Consider the following 23,875-nt stretch of genomic DNA (forward strand, 5'->3'; position numbering starts at 1 on the left):
AAAGGAAAACTCAGACTGTTTGCTTCATACTTAAATTGTTCACATTACTATTTGATGTTTGCATCTCTCTCACCATCGCCGATAAGTTACCCCAGGAAAAAAAAAGCAACTTTTACTAACTTGCATAGCTGCTTTTGTTGCTCTGTGTTGACAAAGAATGCTGTTGGCAAGATCTGATGCAGCTGGCTGTTTGTTTTCTTGGAAGACCCAAGGTGAGTATAAATAATTCAAAATAGCTTTTATGCTCTGTCAGTATCTGGGTGACAAAATTAATGGAATCAAGCTAAGACTGAAGAGGGAGAAATATAAAAGAATTTGAAGGGAAACTTAAATTTTGATTTGGCATAACAAGTATTTATTGAGCTCTCACCATGTGCAAGAACTAAGAAGAGAACTAAAAATCTGTACTAGTATTTACTGACTGCTGTGTGACTATACAGTTATATCCAGAAAATTCAATATGTATAAATATCATTTTAGAGATGAGGAAACAAATAGAAATAGAGAGGTTAGGGAAGTTGTTCTTACTCCTATATCTCGAAAATGGCAGACAAGTAGCCTTGACTTATGTCTGCTTGACTTTGAAGGTCATGATCTCAATGCCCATGGGGAATGCTTCTCAGTTTAGACTCTTAAGGGGTTCAGTATCTGGTGGTGTAGGATGAAGAAATGCTTTTAACAGCCAATAGTGATTTAGGGACATCAAATAAAGTTAATTCAAGAACTGTCATTTATTTTGGGATTCAGTAAAAATAGATCCAGGCCATTGTATATCGTTTGGATTTTCCAAGTTGCCAAGCAACTTTTTTGCATTTTTACTTATGATATATGTAATTTATAAAAATGTATATTGCATATAAAATATGTATTAAATTATGTTAGGCACATTATACTGTTATACATTTGATATTTTATATAACTATTTGTAATGTTTTTGATATGTCACCATATTTCAATATGTACACCATATATATATTTCTTTCATAAGATCAACTGGTTGACTTGGTTTCAATGTTGCGTAACAAAGTACCAGACTAGAAGACAGAAAAAGTGAGTTTATGTAAGTTTCAGGCCTTTAGATTTCTCAGGGTCAGGTGTTCTCTAGACCACAAAACAGTTGGATTAAATATTTCTAGAATCCAGAATAGACTTTTGGAAAAAGATGTACTAATGGCCAACGAGGTCTCAGGTTTCCAAAAAAGACAGACTAATAAAAAGGTACTCAACACCACTGATGATCAGGAAAATATGGATCAAAACCATAATGGGGCTATTAGAAAAGCCCGAGAGGCTGGCGCCATGGCTCACTTAGGTTAACCTTCTGCTTGTGGCGCTGGCATCCCATGCAAGCGCCGGCTTCTAGTCCTGGTTGCTCCTCTTCCAGGCCAGCTCTCTGCTGTGGCCTGGGAAGGCAGAGGATGGCCCAAGTGCTTGGGACCCTGCACCCACATGGGAGACCAAGAAGAAGCACCTGGCTCCTGGCTTCAGATCAGCACAGCGCGCTGGCCATAGCGGCCATTTGGGGAATGAACCAACGGAAGGAAGACCTGTCTCTCACTGTAACTCTGCCTAATTAAAAAAAAAAAAAAAAGCCTGAGAGATAATAGCTGCTTGTGAGCATGTAGGCAAGAGGGAACTCTTGCATGCTGTTCATTGGAATGTAAATTGGTAGTCATTGAGACCAATATGGAGGCTTCTTAAATAAAATATGGAGCTACTATATGATCCAGCAATCTGGCTATGGAGTTCATAGCCAAAGGAGTTGAATTCAGTTTATTGAAGAAATGTCTGCACCCCCATGATCACTGCAATGTTACTCACAATAGCCAGGATAGGCAATCAACATAAATCTCCATCAACAGACCACTGGGGAATGAAGTACTGCTCAGCTTGTACAAAGGAAATCTTGTAATTCGCAATGATGAACCTAGAGGACAATTGGTTAAATGAAATAAACTAGGTAAAGAAAGGCAAGTAGCACACGATCTCACCTATATGTAGCATGTAAAAAAATGTTAAATTCAGAAGAATAGAATGGCTACTACCAGGGGCTGAGTTGAGAGTAGAGTAGGCAATGAGAAGATTGCCTGTCTAAAGATGGAAATTTCAGAGAAACAAGCATGGGACATTATTGTAGAACATGTTAACTCTACTTAATAATGTATTCCTTGAAAAATTCATTAGGAGTAGATTAAGTGGTCTCAACTCAAAACATAATGTGAAGCAATGCATGCTAATTAGCTTAATTTAGCCATTTCCTGTCGCTCCCTGTCTTCGTGGAGGAACGACACAGGACCCTGCGCTGTTCTTTCGTCTGCTCGGCCCTCCCCGGGTTTGCTGCTGGTTCTTCCCGGGTTGGCTACCGACCCTTCCACCTCCGTGGAAGGGCGCTTCCCCCTGCCACTTTCCCCACTTCCGCGGGGGAGCAGCACACCGCCGGCCGGCTCTCTCGGGGGCTGCACAGGTGTTCCTTCAGATAGATGTTCCCCTTAGATGTTCCTGGTGCATGCCGTCTCTCTCCTCCTTTATAGTCCTCTTCCACCAATCCCAACTCTGCTACCCACACGCCGAGTACGCTGCTCTCCTCCAATCAGGAGCAGGTCCCACAGTTTATTGGTTGAACTGGAGGCAGCTGTGTAGAAGCTGTTTCCCTTCTCAGCGCCATATTGTGGGAAAGCAGATGCATAGAATAAGTCTTAATTCCAGTAACTTAGTCTAGTCCGAGTTGCTCCCAGTTGCTCCCCACAATTTCCCAGTGTATACACACTTCAAAATGTGCTGTACCTGAAAGATATATGCAATGTTTACCAATTGAAGTAAAATTTTCTCCAGGATAACTTCCAGCTCCAAATTTTTATCTGGATGTGAAAAAATGGCTAGTATATTCTTCCAGTTGGTGACTGTGCCCTCTGTGTTGGCACAGAATGTAAGCACCCTTCTAGTTATACTTATCTGCAATCAACCCTTCAACTGTGCTGCCCGACAAGTGTGGTCTAACTCCAGCATCTGGTACATAGTAGATGCCCAATAACTGAATATTACTGGCCTTGGACAATACCATTTTAGATGATTCCACCTCAAATCTTATTGGAAAGTATCACTCAAAACTATGCTTCATTTCTCATTTCAAAGTAGTTTATTTCCAGCTTAATACAAGTAAATTGTTCCTGTCAGTTGGGGTTTAGGTTGGAATCCCTTGTTGGAGTGCTGCTAAAAGGCTTCTTAATTACTACATATTTATCCTTTCAACAAGAAATCTCAAAACGATTTACTAAGAAAGCTACTACTTCACATTTTTGGCTGAGGTACAAAGAGATCAGGAATTTATTAAAGGTTAATAAATTATTCACTGATTGGGACTTGAACTTCTGAGCCCCAGCATCACAGCTTTCTATATAAGCCCAAAAGAGCATGCAAAAGACACTGTTCAGAGATCCTGTGTACCCACTATCCTTAGCATAATCAGTTTACCTGTGTCAATTTCATTACTGTTCATAAATAGGGGTGCTGCCTCATGGGAAGAAAAAAGCTTCCTTACTTTTTCCATCTTCAGGCAGGGTAATTCAGCATTCAAATCTGTCCTGAAAGGGCATAGGCTTTCTGTCAGCAGACTCTGAGAAAGGAACGAACTCTCTGCAGCAGCCCCTCTGGGGTTTGATTGGGGTTGAAAGTGTCCCGAGTTGGGTGTTAGATGTCCCTCAGCCATTCATTCTGGCTGCCTTCTTCATCAGAACTGTGTTTGAAAATCCCTTTATCTTCCTTTGACCCTGCGAGGCTGCTACCTAAAGGAATACACTCTAATCCTCCTCAGACTGTCTGGAGAGATTTAGCTCTCCATCAAAAGGCTTTCAAAGAAAAGATTTTCAGCAGTCCTGGAAGGGAAATGTATTGTTGTCGACAAAGAAGTGGGTCATATTTACTTGTTTGTGAGTAGCTTACACATACAAGTTTTTCAAAGCATCTGCAACATGTATACACAGACAAGTATATAATATGCATGTATGTGCACAAGTATATATATGGTTGTCACCCTTTCAATATTTTGGTATTATAGGAAGATAATCAGGTTTGAGTGAATTTAAATAAGGCCAACTGCATGTTCCAGAAGTTCTTGAATTAGGGAATATTCAGTAGCACCAAAGAGACGCTCCTTCACTGCTTTCTAACACCAAATAATTCCGATTAAGGATACTGTGTGTAATGAAGGTCCTAAGGGAATTTGCTTTCACTTATAGCAATGAGTTTTGGCTTAAAAGTAGCTGAGTTGCTTATTAACAGAGTGGATTTTCTTGGCTATGTTTTTAGATGACTCATTCCTTGTTTCACCATCATTTGGAATATTCATTTTATAAACTTTTAAAGTTTGCATCAAAAGAAAACAAGCCAACTGTGTTTTGGAAACACACCCTTTGAAATCATCTCTCACTGTAAGTCCCATTTTGCTACTTGTTCCGTGAGTGCATGTGGGGCATTTCTTCTGAAACATTAGATTTCTCTTCTGTAGGAATGACTACAAAATGCTTTCCTTAAGAGACTGCTGTGTGAATGAAATATTTATGCACGTTACCTAGCAGCCAGGTCTTCTAGTTTCCCCTAAATGCCAAGTAATTAAAATTAGAAGATTTGCTGTTATTTATCTCCTTGTTCTGTTTATTCATCTTTTTCTTGGTCTCTCCCCGTGGTCTAGATATTTCATCTCTTATGTTTCTCTAAAAATGCATTTTTTAAAATGTGACTGATGATGAATCAGGAAAGAATATTTGGTATTTTCTATCCCCACAGGAAAACAAAGCCAAATGGCAACTACTGGAAAAGCAGCCACTTCCTCATGACTCCAACATGATCACTAAAGATATTTTAAACTCAGTTACCTAAGTCAAACAGTAGAGACAGACATCACTTTGGGAATTAACACTAACTAAAGCAAATTACATTTTCCCATCTCAATAGACTCCTTGGTATCAGTTGTGAGATCTGGAAAAAAAAATGAGGTATCTGGTAATCCACTTCTTTAACAAAATAAGAAAGTATTGTTACAGGACTACTAAAATGGCACAAGAATTAGAAAACTTTAATAAGTTGGTCAGTTTATGATAGTTTTTGGCAGTTAATTTTTTATTTCCCCTAGTATATTTCTAACTCTACCATTTGGGGTAAGTCCGATTGAGCATGTCCCAAATTGTACGTCTCTTCCTTCTTATTCCCACTCTTATATTTAAACAGGGATCACTTTTCAGTTAAGAATAACTGTGTTAAAGTGTTGAAACTTAAGAGTTCAACCAATAGTATTAAGTAGAAAAACACAAAAATACTAAAAGGGATAGAGTATTAAGTTGTTCATCAACAGTCAGGGCAAAGGCTGATCAAGTCACCGTTTCTCAGTGTCCATTTCACTTCAACAGGTTTCCTTTTTGGTGCTCAGTTGTCACTAATCAGGGAGAACGTATATTTGTCCCTTTGGGGCTGGCTTATTTCACTCAGCATGAATTTTCCAGGTTCCTCCATTTTGTTGCAAATGACTGGGTTTCATTGTTTTTGACTGCTGTATAGTATTCTATAGAGTACATGTCCCATAATTTCTTTATCCAGTCTACTGTTGATGGGCATTTGAGTTGGTTCCAGGTCTTAGCTATTGTGAATTGAGCTGCAGTAAACATGAAGGTGCAGACCGCTTGTTTGTTTGCCAATTTCATTTCCTTTGGGGAAATTCCAAGGAGTGGGATGGCTGGGTTGTATGGTAGGGTTATATTCAGGATTCTGAGCAATCTCCAGACTGACTTCCATAGTGGCCTAACCAGTTTGCATTCCCACCAATAGTGGGTTAGTGTCCCTTTTTCCCCACATCTTCGCCTGCATCTGTTGTTGGTAGATTTCTGTATGTGAGCCATTCTCATGGGGTGAGGTGAAACCTCATTGTGGTTTTGATTTGCATTTCCCTGATGGCTAGTGGTCTTGAGCATTTTTTCATGTGCCTGTTGGCCATTTGGATTTCCTCTTTTGAAAAATGTCTATTGAGGTCCTTGGCCCATCTCTTAAGTGGGTTGTTTGTTTTGTTGTGGAGTTTCTTGATCTCATTGTAGATTCTAGTTATTAACCCTTTATCTGTTGCATAGTTTGCAAATATTTTTTCCCATTCTGTCGGTTGCCTCCTCACTGTTTCTTTTGCAGTACAGAAACTTCAATTTGATGCAATCCCAATAGTTAATTTTGGCTTTGACTGCCTGTGCCTCCGGGGTTTTTTCCAAGAAGTCTTTGCCAGTGCCCGTATCTTACAGGGTTTCTCCAATGTTCTCTAATAATTTGATGGTGTCAGGTCGTAGATTTAGGTCTTTAATCCATGTTGAGTTAACTCAATTTTAATGTAGTCCAAACAAGAACTTCTACCTTAAATGATCATGTCAGCTTCATGGTAGAATTTAAACCTCATCAGAAACAGGTCTTATCTATATGAAATGACTAATGAGTCTTTCAGAGTTCAGTTTGATTATTATTGAGGTTTTGTGAGAATCAAATTCCCAGATGTCAGAAAAGTAGAGATGACTGGAGATATAGTCTATCCTAGAACACAAGAAGAGTGATGAATGATTGTTTCTAGTAGGTCATTTTAAGGTCATGAATCATGTTTCTTTGCTTGCAAGTAGGAAACTTCAATTCCTTGATATTGATGACTCTGAAGAATTCTTCCCTGGCTATTCAGCAATTCATATGCAGATAACCAATTTGTCTTGATTTGATCCTTCTTTATTTCCCCTCAATGAGGATATAACTACATGCATCTTTAAATGATAAAGATACACATAATTTGAACATCCAATAAAAGTCCTTTCCTATGCTACAGAGAGGGCAACCTCTGTTTGCTGTTATAGGTTTTCACACTTTCAGGGATATAGTATTTTACATGGTTAAGTTAATGTGATTTTTGGTGATTTACTTAAAGACAGGATTCACAAGAATTCACAGGTTTAATGCGTATCCAGTGACATTAGAACCTATAGGAAACAAAACATTTCCCTTTCCTAACTCTAAGCAAATGACAATAGCAGACTCAGAGCCATTGTTTTCACTGGGAGACATTGTAAGATAATTACTGCAGGCAGTCTGTTTAGTAAGACAAGAGGATGCAGTTTTGAAGGCTACTTATTGGAAAGAGCATATAAGAATCTAATAAAGCTATAATACAGCAACAATCACTTTAATATTAGATGTTAAAGAGCATCAAGGAAGATTTATATCTTCTCTTAACTTCACCCCGAGATGGTTTCAGATTCAATTGCTGGGTTGTTTTAGAGAAAACCAGAAGTTCAAAAAGGAGAATGTCTTTCAACAGACTTAGGATGATTTAGAGTAGTTTTAATCATCTGCTCTCTCCAGGAAGATTGATGTGACTTAGAAATCAGCATGAACACTGATTTCATCCTTAGAGAGGAGAGATGCTAAAAACTCATTATGAACAAATGCATTTGCATGGAGCCTACTTCACATTCATAGAGCGAGCAGAGATTCACAACATAGAATCAAACAGCATTTAGAATGTAGAACATGCTATGGCTTCTAATGTAATAAACAATTCTTAGAGCCTCAACTCCATTAGCATAAATAAGCTGCTCTCTAACTGGAAACTTAATACTCATCTTAAACAAATTTATAATCTGCATGTTTATGTAAGAAAGTACATTTTAAGTAAAACAGTGATTTCCTCTGTCTGCTTGGGGATTTATGAGCAATGTCTTTATTTTCTGTGTGTAATCCCTCTTCTACTTCACTTTTCACATCCTGAATTTCAGCCAGGAGAGACTATTCCCAATTCTCTACCCGTTGAATGTTTTACGCTCTTTGAGCTGTTGCTAACACTTCCTCATCTACCTTAGAATTCCCTTCTTACCATCCAGCATGCATACATCCTAATTACCCTTAAAGGCCCAGTCCAAATATTACCTTCACTTGTCCTTTCAAAAGAAAGGTTTATAATCCTTTTCGAATTCCCATAGCTTTAACATATGCAAAGTGATATTTTCTAGTCTATATTAGTCATGATATTTATTTCCCCTATTAATCCCTCAAAGGCAGGATTGATTCAAAAATTTATCAAAAAATTGTATCAAAAATTTGTATCTCCCAAAAGTACTTAAAATACTGCTTAATAGACTTCCCTGAAATTCATCAGAAGCTGAAATTTCAATTACTGATGCTCCTTGGTGCATAGGGGAAAGTATGATTAGGTTCCACCTGTTTATTGGGTGTCTACTATGCCCCCAATACTGGGAATACACAAATGAATGAGATCACTTATAATCTATACAATTAGAAAGCAAATATTAGTAGTACATCAAAAATTAAAATAAGGTGCCATGGTAGTGAATGGCTGGGTGAGGGGAGAGTACACAAGCTCAAAATCAAGTCACAAGGAGACAGCCAGCTGTGTAAAGATCAGGGAAAAATAGCATTGCAAGAAAGTTCAGTCAGAATTTAGCCAGGAAACTAAAATTCATCCCAGATATCTCAAGCAGAAACAGATTTAATAAAGGTAATTAAAGGCTCCAAAAATATTTGACAAAACTGTGGGCTCAAAAGTCAGAATTTAGCCCTATCAAGTATATGGAAAATAAACACATGTAGGAATTAAATTTTAAAAACAAAGAATGTTAATTGTATGAGGACAACCAAAAAGCAAATATGGGCAAGAGAAAGATTTGAGATATGTGGTACTCGTAAAGTCTGTAAGGGATGGGACCCAGACCACACTTCCATGGCAGTAAACACATTTCATGAAGAGTTACACAAAATAAAGCAGAGAATGTTGGAATAGATGTAGATGGCCTTGTAGGTTATGGATAGGGAAAGGAAAATGTTCCTCTTTAGCAGATTTTAATCAAAGTGATGTGTGAAAGGAAATCACTAGTTGACAATGTTAGGAAGAATAGGTGCAGGGATTTGAAGTGGGAAAAGAACCTAGGAAAGTCATTTGAGGGGAAAAGCAGGAAGTTATGTAAAGCCAAATGGCAATAGTGAGTTCTCACGTGATTTGGAATTCCGATTTTAAGATGAGAGTAGTCATTGCAAAGTTTTTTCCTGCATAAATGTTTACCTCCTGGAGTGCAGGATGAGATAGGCAAGTGGTTTGGCCTAACAAGGCTTGAGACTTTGTCAAGTGAGCCCAAGGTAGGGAGAGAAGAGAATACTATGAGGAAGTTCAAGTGTTAGCAAATACCTGATAGTAATGATGAACAATGGGAGCTTGAAAGGAGAGATGTGAAAATGTAAGGAGGTTAATAGAAATGAGTGGTAGCGTCTAAATTGCTAGATTCAGAGTCCTGGTGTGTGCTGGAAGTACAGCCAAGAGTGATTCAGAGCTAGGGTGAATGTTGAAGAGGATAAGGTCAATAAGTTCCTATATGAGAATCGGTGATCTCAGTTTTTGTGAAGTTATTATATTAATATGAAAAAACAGTCCAGCGCCTTGGCTCACTAGGCTAGTCTACCTGTGGTGCCAGCACCCCGGGTTCTAGCCCTGGTTGAGGTATCAGTTCTGTCCTGGTTGCTCCTCTTCCAGTCCAGCTCTCTGCTGTGGCCCAGAAAGGCAGTGGAGGATGGCCCAAGTGCTTGGGCCCTGCACCCACATGGGAGACCAGGAGGAAGCACCTGGCTTCGGATTGGCGCAGTGTGCCGGCCATAGCAGCCATTTGGGGAGTGAACCACCCAACCAACGGGAAGGAAGACCTTTCTGTCTAACTCTGTAAAAAAAAAAAAAAAAAAAAAAAAAAAAAAAAAAACACACACACACACACACACACCACAACCCACCCTGCTCACTCTTATTTGTGATTCAAGCGTTCTGTGTGTCTTTATATACTAATGTTTACCTTTTCAAAATGAAGACTTGAACTATAAATCAATAGGATCAATATAAGGTAAAGTAGATGATAGCAAATGGATTATGATTCATTTCTAAAATGTTTAGGAACCAATAGGAGACCCTTTCCTTGAACTGAAACACCTGAAATAGATGAACAATTATGTATGAAATAACAGACTAAATTTCAGCTCCAGGAAAACTCATTGAAACTAGGTCACAACTGAAGTTCACAGAATCATAAACAGGAAATCATTGCCTTATGCCTCAAACGTTGAGTTCCCACGTTGATAATGATGCTCGATGGTAATTATGACACTTACTGAGCACTCATTATGTGCCAAATACTTAACATAGGACTATTTTTTCATTTAGCTGTTTCAACCTGTTTTATAGATAAAGCAACACAGGCAAGAAGTGAATTTCTCAAGTAAACAAAGCTAGTAAGCACAAAACTCTTGACATTGTACTCCAGAAGTCTATATCTTAATGAGTACGATGCATTACCTTCAGTCTAACATATCCTAGAGACAAAGGCATCTGTTCATATCACCCAAGTCAATCTAGTCCTTCCTATTAGCTAACTAGAGATGGGCCTGCCACGATTTACAATGGAGAAAGCAAAACAAGATTCATCAAGATAAGAGAATGGACTGGTCACATATATACTATATGGTCTTGGGCAAGTGTCTCATTGAGTCTAAGTTTAAGATTTGAAAGTCAGAGTTAAGTAGAGAGGAGAGGAGAAGCAGAGAGAGGTCTTCCATCTGATAGTTCACTCCAATTCGCCACAATGGCCGGAGCTGTGCCGATCCAAACCAGGAGCCAGGAGATTCTTCCAGGTCTCCCACACGGGTGCAGGGGCCCAAGGACTTGGGCATTCTTCAACTGCTTTCCCAAGCCATAGCAGAGAGCTGGATTGGAAGTGGAGCAGCCGGGACTTGAACCAGCAACCATATAGGATGCTGGTGCTTCAGGCCAGGGCGTTAACCTGCTGCGTCACAGCGCTGGCCCCAAGTCTAAGTTTTCTTATCTGTAAGGACAAGGAAAAAGTCTGAATGCCCTTACCAGTATTAACAGAAAGATGAAATGAGACAACTGCAAAGTTCTGGAAGATGTTACTCTCCTTTGTCAATGTTAAGGGAGTGTGTCATGTTCATCTTTGTTTCCTTTTAAGTACCTTGCAGATAATAGACCATGGATGATCAGTTGATGACCAGCTTGATGTTATGATAGGAGAGAGAAACAGAGCTAGAGATATACCTACAGATTTATATGCTCCAGACCCATTCTTCAGCCCCTTCGAGGCTGGGCAGCATTGCCTGGCTAGTTTTGGCTAGTGAGCCATGAGTAGAACAATGTGTGTGTATGTGAGTTCTAGCCTAGAGCTTTTAAAGTAGCATTCTAGTTCTCATTCTGTTACAGCAATTGTGGAGGACCTAGGCTGAAACAAAAGAGCCACAGGATAGAAGCAGCCAGGATGACAGTCACTACAGGGAAAAATCCTGCCCTGAATTTACAAGGTTTCCTCATGACTTTGAGGTATGATTTGATTTTATTGAGTTAATTGATTTCTGCAGCATAACCATGCTTATCTTGCCTCATACAAATAGCATTGCTTTTTGGCATATCAAATTGATTAATTCAGAACTGGTCTCAAAATTATGAATAATGCCAATAAGGAAAAACAAAACTTGAACAGAAAAGGTGATTTAGATGAAATTTGGTCATTTCAGCAAGATTCAAACAAGTCATAGAACACTATTCAAAAGGTACCATCTGGTAGCTATGATAGTCATCGTCCAGGGTATTAGGATATTTTATTAGACCTCATTTTATCACAGACCTTAAAATCTTAAGTGTCATTACCTTCAACTCTTTTGTTTATTGAAAGACTGAGGCTCAGAGATGTTAACAGGGTGTCCAGGAGTGACTCAGCTACCCTGGGCCAGTGCTGGGCTTGAATACCCATCAGTTCTCCATCAAGCCAGTGTCTACATGCAACCCTACATTCAAGAGACTTTTCCCATTGTTGGCTCCATGAGGATGTCTATGTGCTCTGAAAGAGTTAATGTTTTTCAAACTGTTATTTTTAAGTTCTACAGAGAGCTACACTGAATAAAAGCCAGCAGAGTATTCTATTCATTCCTTGTAGAGAGTGCTCAGCCAGAAAATGTTATAAGATGGAAGTTATCCAGAGAGTCTCAGTGCAATACTTACAGAGGGAAAATAAAAAGAATTCTAGCTACCCAATTGAAAAATTTACATAAGTCTTTAGAGTATTGATGCCAGTAAAGTCAGCAGTTCTCCCAAGAGGAGAATGGGATCATGCCTTCATTCTCTTCATATTTTATTTTTGAAGTGCTACCACTAGGTATATCTGAGTGAGTCAGCAGAAAGTGAATCTTGTTAAAGGGCTGGTCTGTGAAACAGTGTTTATCACATGGTGATTACTTATCTGTTTGGAGCCATTTTCAAGGTTTTCTGCAGTGCCTAAATCTTTTCCATTGCTGCTCCTCCCCCACCCAAACCTACTTTTAAAAAGTAGTTACAAAGCCCCTACCTAATGTGCCAAGAAATTCTTATCTCCCTGCAAAGAACTGGAGATTCGGTTATTCAGAGCAATGTGAACAGCTGTCAGTTCTACAATGTGGTCCCGCTTCTTCAGAGTTTCAGGTGTTTGATTAACCTAGGCCTTTGCACTAGTAATGCCTTGTGGGCAAAATTAAAACAAGGCCAAAAAAAAAAAAAATCCCAACAAAAAGCCTGTGGTTACAAGTGATTTCCCCAAGAAGGCATAATATGCAGAAGTATCACATGGTTGGCAGAACGGCAGCGGTTTCCAAGAGACCCTGGAGTAAACATTGAGTATATGTAGATTTTCATATTTTCAGTTTTCTTATTTGGTTTATCAGTGATTTTTTTCTTCATTGAAGAAAAAACCGTAGTTCAAAAGGATAGAGAAAAATTGGTTCTAATTACCCCTGGAATTTCCAAGTCATTAAATACTATGTAATCACCAAGATTCTGATTGAAACTTCCCCTTCACTATCTTTAGGACTAACGAGGACATGTGGGCTGGTGCTGTAACATAGCAGATAAAGCTACTTCGTCCAGTGCAGGCATCCTACATGTGCACTGGTTTGAGTCCCTGCTACTCCACTTCCAATACAACTCCCTGTTAATGGCCTGGGAAAGCAAAAGATGTTCCAAGTCCTTGGTACCCTGCACCCACGTGGGAGACCCAGAAGCTCCTCCTAGCTCCTGGCTTCAATCTCATCCAGCTCTGGCCCCTGTGGCCATTTAGGGACTGAACCAGTGGGTGGAAGACCTCCCTCTGTAATTCTGACTTTCAAATGTAAAAAAAAAAAAAAAAAAAAAAAAAAAAAAAAAAAGATGGGGCACATGTATTCATGCCGATGTGTGATTTTACTTTCCAAACTTTTTCTTCATTTATTTGACACAGAGTTACAGACAATGAGAAAGGTCTTCCTTCCGTTGGTTCACTCCCCAAATGGCCGCTACGGCCAGCGCTGCATCGATCCGAAGCCAGGAGCCAGGTGCTTCCTCCTGGTCTCCCATGCGGGTGCAGGGGCCCAAGCACTTGGGCCATCCTCCACTGCCTTTCCGGGCCACAGCAGAGAGCTGGACTGGAAGAGGAGCAGCCGGGACTAGAACCCCGCACCCATATGGGATGCCGGCACCACAGGCGGAGGATTAACCAAGTGAGCCAGGGGCCAGCCCCCAAACTTTTGAATATATACCAGTTATATTGTTGCAAGTATCCCAAAGTTTCCATTTGCATTGTTTTGATTAGTGATAAACATTTTTAAATGTTTAGATTTGTTTTGAAAGGCAAGAAGGGAGAAAGATGTGGAGAGCACAATATTCTTCCTTCTAAATGCTTACACCAGTCAGGGCTGGGCCAGGAGCCCAGAACTCAATCCAGATTTCCCATGTAGATGTCATGGACCCATCTGCTTGAACAAGCACCTGCTGCCTCCCAGGGTGAGCATTAGCAGAAAACCTGGGGTTGGCAGCAATGCCAGGACTAGAACCCAGGCACTATGAATGAGACGTAAGCATGTCAAGGGTTGTCTTAACTGCTGCACATCATGCTTGTTATGTGATTTGCATTTTGCTAGTTACTTTTATTTGTGTGTTTTTCATTGATTTATAACATTTCTTTAAATATTCTTAACCTCTAGTATATGTTAAGCAAGTAGTTTCTCCAGTAAGGTCTATACATTTGAACTTTCTATCACTTCTCTGACTATGCGAAGGTTTTTGGTTTGTCTTGCAGCCAAGTGTGTTGGTCTCTTATGTGTTGGTCTCCTCTTATGGCTTCTGGGTTTTTTGTTCATGCTTAAAGACCTCCATTACAAAATATAAAGCTGTCATTCTCCCAAGTTTTCTACTGGTATTTTTCCAGGTTTCCCTGATGTCAACTCTGTGTAGACATTCAACCATATTGCTGGCTTTAAACCATATTGGTAAAGAATATAAATAGAGAGGAAGGCTGCTTTGAGTCACATTCTGGCTTCATTTACTACCAACTGCATGACCTTGAACATCTGGGAAGAGATGTGATAATTCAGAGTTATCAGAATTCATTTATTCCTATGAAGTATTTAGAAATGGTGTCTCACGAATTAGCTAGGTAAAGTTACTAGCATCTTTTGTGTGAGACTAGCCCAGGCAGAGTTCGACATAGAATCAAAGTTTCGCAAATAAAAAGTTAATCGATTTCTTTACAATTTTCCTCATTCTGCCTTTTCATGAATTTATGAGGACTGTGGCCAAACTTCAATCATTTTTATAACTCTTTAGCACAAATAGTTGTTCTTATTCTGTTGATCTTAGGGCTCTTAGATGCAATATTAAAGGACTTTGCAGATGGTTTAAACCAACCTGCAAGAGGCTAAAATGTGAACCTCCTTCATACACCCCATTATGACCAAAATTCTTTGAAAAGCAATGAACATTGGTTAGCCTTAATGTGTAAATAAGGACCTTAAGTCTTTTTCTCTCAAGTTTTATTGATGTGTTCTCATCTTAAGGCCCCTACCCAGACATTCAACAATGATTTGCATGGTTATTGAAAAAAGCTCCCCCCTGCTTGGCACCAGCATCTCACAAAATAAACCATGGAGTGACGGAAGTACGTTCTTTGCCCTGGAGGAGCTTACAGCTTAAGAGGATGAAATTGAAAGACATAGCAATACAAAACCCCCAAGCTCTATGACAGAATTGCTAACGTTAGAGAACTGAAGCCAGGAACTACAGCAGTGTACAGCCCAAGTTATCAGATATCCTCTCCTTCCAGCTCACATCTTAGAGACTCAGCTGATTGCTTCAGCTCCATCTGCCATTCACTGCCCTTTGGCCATTGAGTGTAGAAAAGATGGACTTTTCCAAGTCACTCCTATATGTTCTTTCTAGCCAGAGCAGTGAGGCTCTTGCGCTGGCCATTGCAAAAGATACCCGTCTTCCATATGTGTACCAGAAGAGTTTTGAGAAGCCCTTCTGAGGACCTGAACACCAGCTATTTCTCTTATTTCTGAATTGAATGTCACAAGCTCAACATGACCTTGTTTTGTTTCAATTCCTTCCTGTGGTAACTGATTTTTGCTTGGTAGATGGACAATCCCTAACTAGAGAAGATGGTGGTTATGAACAAAGGATAAAAACACTACCATTTCTCCAAAATAGCATCCTGACTAAAACTAGTAGACTTGGGGCAACCAGTGGGCATGTTGTGTGAAACAGACAAGTAGGTTTGCTTGGCTGGAAGTAGAGAGGCATTAGTAGGTCAGACCAATTTTGTGGTAAGAACAATTTGAAAAGGACCTGGAAGCCTGTGAGTAGACATTTGGGTTTTATTTTATGGAAAACTTGTAGCTTTATATTTACTTAGAAAGGGAGTATTCTGATCAACATGACACTTTGGTGAAGGTATCTCATACTTCATATCAAAGCAAGGATGTGTAATGTGAAGGGTAAGAATGGGACAGAATGAGAAATATGCCACTTGGGAGTCTGGCAATATTCTGGGAAAAAGAGGCTCTGGCCTAGCAAGGCTTACAGACCACATGAAGGAATAGATGAAGGAGTGGCTTAATTGGAAAGCAATAACCAATGAACTCTAAACATTCAATAAGTTAGAAAATACAGCAGAAAAACGCATTCAGAGAGGTAACCGAGGAACTCAGAGATAGGATATTAGTATCCTAGGGCTATTGCAAGAAATCATTACAAACTTCAAGACTTGAAGCAGAAATGGATTATCCCAAAGCTGTGGAGGCCAGCAGTGTGAAATTAAGGTCTCAATAGTATTTCCTTCTTGAGGCTTGGTGGCAAAGTTTGTTCGTCTCTCTAGCTTCCGGTGGTAGATAGCAACTTTTGCTGTTCATCACTCATATGTGCCTCTGTCATGTGGCTTTCTCCCCATGTCTTGATCTTCCCCATTTTCTGTCTTCAGAACTACATTGGACTTAGGGTGCCATTTAATCCTCCCCTACCCTCTTCTTCCTCTCTACTCCAGGCATGTAACCATGGAGTGTGGAGTGACCAAAGTTTGAACATGAGGCAACTTTTTGGATGAAAAATAAATTGTTACACAAGGGGTAACAGAAAGAAAAGCACCATGGGCCAGAGTTGCCAATATTGAACTTCTGCTTCCATCCATCCTAATTCAGGACTATCTCATCAAGATTACTTTAAGTCTGTGAAGACCTTTATGTTTTAAACATGTCATTCTGAGGTTCCAGTGGACTTACATTTTGGAGAGCCAGTGTTCAGCCTACTACAGATTGTTCGGAAATACTCAGGTGAGTGTGAGACTGAAGAGAGGGTCCACGCTGAAGGTCATCAGCATTTGAGTGCTGGTTGAGACTGAAACAATGGATGAGAATCACAGCACGAGGCAGCCAGGGAGCCAAGATCAAAGCCTGGGAATATTAATATTTACTTGACAGTAAAAAGTTGTCTGCAGGGGCAAGAAGACAAAGACATGTTGCTTCAAAGAGAATCAGAGTAGCACTTTTATGGGATTTCTATAGCCATAGGTGTCGCTCCCCCTCTTCGTGGAGGAACGACACAGGACCCTGCGCTGTTCTTTCGTCTGCTCGGCCCTCCCCGGGTTTGCTGCTGGTTCTTCCCGGGTTGGCTACTACCCCTTCCACCTCCGTGGAAGGGCAGTTCCCCCTGGCCGCATTCCCCACTTCCGCAGGGGAGCGGCACACCGCCGGCCGGCTTTCTTCGGGGGCTGCACGGGTTCCCTTAGATGTTCCCCATAGATGTTCCTGGTGCATGCCGTCTCTCTCCTCCTTTATAGTCCTCCTCCGCCAATCCCAACTCGGCTGCCCACACGCCGAGTACGCTGCTCTCCTCCAATCAGGAGCAAGTCCTACAGTTTATTAGTTGAACTGGAGGCAGCTGTGCGGAAGCTGTTTACTTCTCTCCCAGCGCCATATTGTGGGAGAGCAGATGCACAGAATAAGTCTTAATTCGAGTAACTTAGTCTAGTCCGGATTGCTCCCCACAGATCCCCCTTTCTTTTTATTTTTTAGCGTTGATACGCGCCTGTCTTCGGTGTCCCGCGGCACACACTCTGCTCTACTTGCTAGAGTTGCCACAGGCTCTTACAAGTCCTATCAGGCAAACCGAATCCGGGTCCTCTCTTCGCCATGTTGTGAGGAGGTTTTTAGGCGCTGATGCGTGCCTGTGTTCGGTGCCCTGCAGCGCATACTCTGCTCTGCTAGAACTGCCTGCAGGTGTTTACAAAACCTATCAGGCAAACCGAATCCAAGCCTTCTCATTGCCGTATTGTGGGGGAGACTTATTAGTGTTGGTTTGTGCCTATCTTCGGTGACCTGCAGCTCATACTCTGGTCGAGCTGCTTGCTGGCGCTTACCGCCTTAAATCAGGCAGACCGAATCCAAGCTCTCACATTGCAGTGTTGTAGGGAGGCCTTTTTATTTCTCTATTTCTCTATCTCCGGGCATTCCTATTTCTCCCATTTTACTTCTATCTTCCAGCATTCCTATTTCTCTTTTACTTCTAAACTTGTGTTTCTCTTATCCCCGCAGCTTCCCGCTGCCCGCCCCGAGGCTACTTCTCGGCGGGTTCCCGGCTGAGCCGCTTCAGCCCGCACCTCTCTCATCTGCGCAGCTTCCCGGCTTTGCGCGGCTCGGCTTCGCCCCGTTCCCTATCTATTCACGCCCCGTGCTCTCTCTGCACGCGGCGGCTTCCGCGAGTAACACAGCGTAGCTTGCGTCTCCACCACTAGCATTCAATCCAAGTTCCCCGGACTAGCCTGGCGAATTCAACCCAGCGTACGTCTCCGCCCCACGATTTGGCTTCCCGTCCTTTGCTCCCCGGGCTAATCAGACGGATCCCAATCTGGCTTGCGTCTCAGCTTCTGGTTTCAACTTTTCACCCCCTATTCCCGGGCTAACTTGAGAATCCCAAAGTGGCTTTCGTTTCAGCCTCGGCCTGCCCCCCGCGGCTTCAATTTCCCTAACACTTTTCTCTACCCGGTATGTTTCCCTAAGTTTTCTTCCAACAATATTCCTCCCTCATTTCTCCTGGCCTCTCCCCACAGTCCGCATCCGAGTCTGTTTGTTCTAGCTTTCACTTTCGCCCTTAGAGATTTCTCCCAGCTTCCCCCCGTAGTCCGTATCCGAATCTATGCCTAGGCTTTCAATAGCTTCTTCCGGCACCCTTTTCGTCCGGCTTTTCCCTAGGCTGTTTGCTAGTCTCTCTCTCTCCGGTATTTTCCTGCTTCTTCCCGTTTCTTCCCTCCTAAGTTTGCTATCCGTCCTAGGTTTCCTATCCGAATCAGGTTTCCTATCCGAGTCACGGCACCATTATGTCGCTCCCCCTCTTCGTGGAGGAGCAACACTAAGCCCTGCCTAGGCTTCATATCCAAGTCACGGCACCATTATGTCGCTCCCCCTCTTCGTGGAGGAACGACACAGGACCCTGCGCTGTTCTTTCGTCTGCTCGGCCCTCCCCGGGTTTGCTGCTGGTTCTTCCCGGGTTGGCTACTACCCCTTCCACCTCCGTGGAAGGGCAGTTCCCCCTGGCCGCATTCCCCACTTCCGCAGGGGAGCGGCACACCGCCGGCCGGCTTTCTTCGGGGGCTGCACGGGTTCCCTTAGATGTTCCCCATAGATGTTCCTGGTGCATGCCGTCTCTCTCCTCCTTTATAGTCCTCCTCCGCCAATCCCAACTCGGCTGCCCACACGCCGAGTACGCTGCTCTCCTCCAATCAGGAGCAAGTCCTACAGTTTATTAGTTGAACTGGAGGCAGCTGTGCGGAAGCTGTTTACTTCTCTCCCAGCGCCATATTGTGGGAGAGCAGATGCACAGAATAAGTCTTAATTCGAGTAACTTAGTCTAGTCCGGATTGCTCCCCACAATAGGTAATGTCTCCTATGTTCCAGGCACTTTAGTAGTTGTTTTGATGTATTTAGTTCCCCCAAAACAAGTGTTCATAATAGGTATTTTAATCTCCATTTGGACCAATAAAGGCTAGGGAATTTTAAATAACTTGAACAAGATTCAAGAGCTAATTAGTGATGAGCTCAGAATTTGAACCCATATCTGTTCAATTCCAAAACTATTAGTTTTCCTTAGTATTGCTTTATAGCATTTCAACAAGGGGAACATTTGAAAATAGAGGAAGCGATTTAAGATACCAGGCATGATTTTGAGTTGGTACCTCAAATCTGTTAACTTGTCCCTACATAGAATTCTATTTGAGGAGACAGTGGAGTATGGTGGTGTCAAGTTTAATGAGTTGTCTCGTTTTTTCCTTGCAGAAAGTCGTGTGACAGAATGGTGACCAATGAGATACAAGCAGAAGTTTCCAGGTTCAAAAAAAAAATCCTTAAGAGTTTTCTAAGCTGGAAGATGCCCTTGTGATCCACCCCCTTTCTTGCTAATTCCAGACATGTATTTGATGGCTGGAGTTACAGGGACTTTTTTGATTATGGGGCAACTGTTTGGATGAGAGTCAAGCATGAAACAGGATGAACAGAAAGACCAAAGGATTTGGGGCCACTGTTGCTACTTCTGAGCTTCTGTACCAGCTCTTCCCAGGAAGAACGCTTCGTCTTCCAAACTCAGCGATATGAGAGGAAAGAGTCCCCTAACTTGTTTCAGCCATTGTTTTCCTGGGCTCTGTTATGAGCCACACAAGTACTCCGTGAAGTGGTCCCTTCCCATAGTCCGAGATGAAAGGGAAGGACAAGAGGGCAAAGTGATTACACAGAAGTTTCCAGACAGGAGGAAAGATAGTTAAGGGATATTAAACTCATGACTTCAACTTTTAGAATGAAGTAAGAGGCAGGGACTACTGAAATTGAATATGGTAGGACTTGAGGTAGGGAGATTTTTAATCATTTTAATGGTGTGCTAGAATGAAATACTGTCCTAACTGCTGATCTAATATACTTTGCCTACTTTGTGTTATAACCTGTCTCTGGGAAAAAATGGGTAGCATTTCTTTCATACCGAACATAAAGAACATTTGTTTTTTGTAGTTGTGCAGACTAATTCCATTTTGGAAGCTCATCATGAACCTTTAATTTTTTTAGTGGTAATAATAACCTGTAAGCCAGTTCAACCTGAAGAACGTTCCTTTTTTTATACTTCAAAAGTGCTAGTGGGACCTTACTTGACCTCAAAAAAAAGGCTTCAAAGTGGATCTGGAGGCAGTTTGACAACAAGTGAAACTTTGAGGGTAAACATTAGCTGTCACCCAAAAGAGCCTCTTCTCCAGCAGGTTGAAAGTGATTGAGATGAGAAGATGCCTCGAAAATGACTGAAGTTTTCCACTTCCCTTTGACTTATGAAGTGTTTAATTCCTTAAGTCAATTTTTCAGTACACCTGGACTAATCAATATCCTCAAATTGTTATCATTAACCTCTTGGCTACCATCCCTACATCCACTGCCTCTTGATTTACACCCAAGTGAGGGAACTTGTAAGGTGAATTTTTATTTTTATCAGAAATGGCTTTGAGATTCTGTTGCGTTATTTTCCTAACAAGGTTTCATATTCATAGGAATATATCTTCTAGAGAAATTTTCTCCCCAAAGTGCTTTGATAGTAATCATTCAACCTGCGGCTTTAACATACACAGCATTGAAAAAAACATGGGAGAGAATCATTGTGAAATCTGCATCACCAAATAAAGTGACATACTAATATGCACATGTCAAGACTAAAAAAAGAACAATGTTAAGATTACACGTGGCATCTTGAATTTTTCAAAATCACTTTCTAGTTCTCGGTAAACTGTCAGGGGTAAGGATAATGTCCCACTCATCTTTGTGTCCCCAACAAACTGACACTGTTGTTCCTACCATAAAGCAAAGCCTCCATAAATGTGTATTGAATGAATTCTAAGTAACTGATAAGTAGATGCTTAACACAAAATTCCTTCCACAAGTAAGGCCTAGGTGAGGCATTGGGCACTGGAATAGAACCAAAGACTATGAAACCACAGGTTCTACCCAGAGCTCAAAAACACATGTCTAAGGCATTACACACAGCACCATGTGATCAATGCTTCAATATAAGTAAATATCAGATACAAAGGGAGGATGTAGTAGGAAACAATGTTGGAATTTAGAGGTTGATGGGAATACTAATGGAAATTCTAAAGCAGTTGAGTTTTTTGTTTTATATTGGTAGTGATTGGTGGTGCCAGTTACCAAAATATAGAATACGGAAGGATATACAGGAACAAAAGGCCTCGAGTTTTAGGCACACTAAAGTTAACATACTTACAGGGAGATGTGCAGTAGGAAATAATGTCAATCTACTCTAGAGAGATAGGGCAGAACTAGAAACAGTATAGGGCATCCTTAAGCCCATAAAAAGGGTATTTAAAATCCCAGCAATAAGAGACCCCCCCCCAGGAGAAGCACGTGGAGCCACCTACTTCTATGGCTGGGTCAAATGACTACTTAAGACAGGTAGTATCCCAGCCTCAATGACACATGACCCACCAACACCCACACTACCCTGCTTGCTGAATGGCTGGCTGCATAGGCCTTGATTTTCTAACCATATTTGTTAATGAAACAGAAGGTTTTGTGCCTCCCCAAACCTAGTCTTTTGGGCAGGTAAATACTCAATGTTTGTCGAAACCATTTTGAAAATTAGATAATGCAGGCTAATAGACAAAGTTTTTGCAGATGGTACTCCACAATTACTATCATCCCAAACACCAAGTATATTCTTTAAAAAAAAAATTCCAAATTAGCTATGGGAGCAGAGATAGCATAAAAGAAATCAGGCATACTCTATGAATTTTATAAAAGTTCCCAGCCAGGAAACCAGGTTTTTCCCTTAAGATAGGTCCTATTATGTAAGTCCAAATGCTATGTGAATTCTGAGTGAAACTCTTCTTGGTTATATTTATTCTTGTATCCAAACTTAAACTTTCACTTTTCTAGAACTGAAATGAGATTCTATGATCTGTAATTTCTCAAGTCTCCTTTCATTTCCCCCTTTACCTTGATGTGTACGCCATGAGTAATTTTTCCTCCAACCTTCATGAAGGGTTGCAGTTTATACAGAGGATGCATTGTGTCCTCACTGACAGTGCCATTGTTCGCTTAATTCCCTCAATTTTGAGAATACCAAAGAGAAGTGATTTACTGTATCAGAATTACTCAGAAGTATTCCACAGAATATGTACAGAAGGACTCTATTCTTAAAGACACACTTGAATTTGCCATGAAGAATAGCTATGCTATAGAAATTTAAGGATTTTAGTTTCTATTCACTGAGCAAGTTTTCCCCCCACTAAATGTGGCTTTTCTGGCCATAGTTTGCAAAAATTTAAAAGTATTTCGCAAAACTGATGAAATCTTTACTTAATATATTAAATTAATCTTCTGTATATAAAAGATAATTGAAGATGAATCTTGATGTGAATGGAATGGGAGAGGAAGCGGGAGATGGGAGGGGTGCAGGTGGGAGGGGAAGTTACGGGGGGAAGCCATTGTAATCCATAAACTGTACTTTGGAAACTTATTTACTAAATAAAAGTTAAAAACAAAATTAAAAATATTTCATCTTATTTAATGACACTTAACATTTGAATGTCACTTTAGAACAACCTCATTCACAGTTTGGATTTGTGCCATGAAATTCAGATACTACCCTGAAACTGGAGGGCAAAAGCTTGGTGAGGGAGTTGAAGATTCTAGCACATGGCAGGGCTCTAGTACTCAATAGTGACAATCACTCTTTTGCTCAAGTTGAATAATGAAGCAGACATGGGTTTTTGTTGTTTGTGTCTACCTAACACCAGTTTCTTCTGGCAAAAACACGCCTCGATGTGATGGTGTCACTCCCATGCCTACTTTCATTTCATATAGTTCAAGTGGAGTTGACTTCCCCATCTAGTCTTTTTTTTTTTTTTTTTTTTTTGACAGGCAGAGTGGACAGTGAGAGAGAGACAGAGAGAAAGGTCTTCCTTTGCCGTTGGTTCACCCTCCAATGGCCGCCGCTGCAGCCGGCGCACCGCACTGATCCGATGGCAAGAGCCAGGATCCAGGTGCTTTTCCTGGTCTCCCATGGGGTGCAGGGCCCAAGCACCTGGGCCATCCTCCACTGCACTCCCTGGCCATAGCAGAGAGCTGGCCTGGAAGAGGGGCAACTGGGACAGAATCCGGCGCCCCGACCGGGACTAGAACCCGGTGTGCCGGCGCCGCAAGGTGGAGGATTAGCCTATTGAGCCACGGCGCCGGCTCCCCATCTAGTCTTAAGAGTAGATAACTGGAGATGAGCCAAAGACTGGCATTATTCTGGCCATACTGCTTGATTTAAAGACAGGCACATCATTCAAGCCTGACTAGTTACACTCAATCCTAGATTTTTTAGGAAATCCTCCAACACAGCCTTCATAATGGTCATTCTAAAGGATTATGTGGTATCTTTAATCATAGTCTAGTAACTTTCATTGTAGTCAAGCTTGAATCAAGTTTTTATGATAGCCTA

The 23,875-nt window shown here is 41.2% G+C and overlaps 2 long non-coding RNA genes across 4 annotated transcripts in view; one reads left to right on the forward strand and one right to left on the reverse strand.

Moving 5' to 3' along the window:
* Positions 1 to 23,875, reverse strand: part of LOC149126318 (uncharacterized) — a 60,340-nt gene that overhangs the window by 9,333 nt on the left and 27,132 nt on the right. The window contains exon 2 of one of the 2 annotated variants that reach the window (XR_016235891.1): positions 1,822 to 1,927. The exons of the other annotated variant lie outside the window; for it this stretch is intronic. This is a non-coding gene — a long non-coding RNA (uncharacterized LOC149126318). The remainder of the gene's footprint in view (positions 1 to 1,821; positions 1,928 to 23,875) is intronic. 2 annotated transcript variants of the gene reach the window in all.
* On the forward strand, positions 3 to 22,824 carry LOC127490806 (uncharacterized). 2 transcript variants are annotated; one of them, XR_016235893.1, is made up of 4 exons: positions 3 to 212; positions 4,306 to 4,427; positions 16,395 to 16,680; positions 19,678 to 22,824. It is a non-coding gene; the product is annotated as an uncharacterized LOC127490806 (long non-coding RNA). The 2 variants fall into 2 exon arrangements; XR_016235894.1 differs by lacking the exon at positions 4,306 to 4,427.

This window comes from Oryctolagus cuniculus, chromosome 6, assembly GCF_051225735.1.
Source record: "Oryctolagus cuniculus isolate XC-2025 breed Fujian yellow rabbit chromosome 6, ASM5122573v1, whole genome shotgun sequence".
NCBI lineage: Eukaryota > Metazoa > Chordata > Mammalia > Lagomorpha > Leporidae > Oryctolagus > Oryctolagus cuniculus.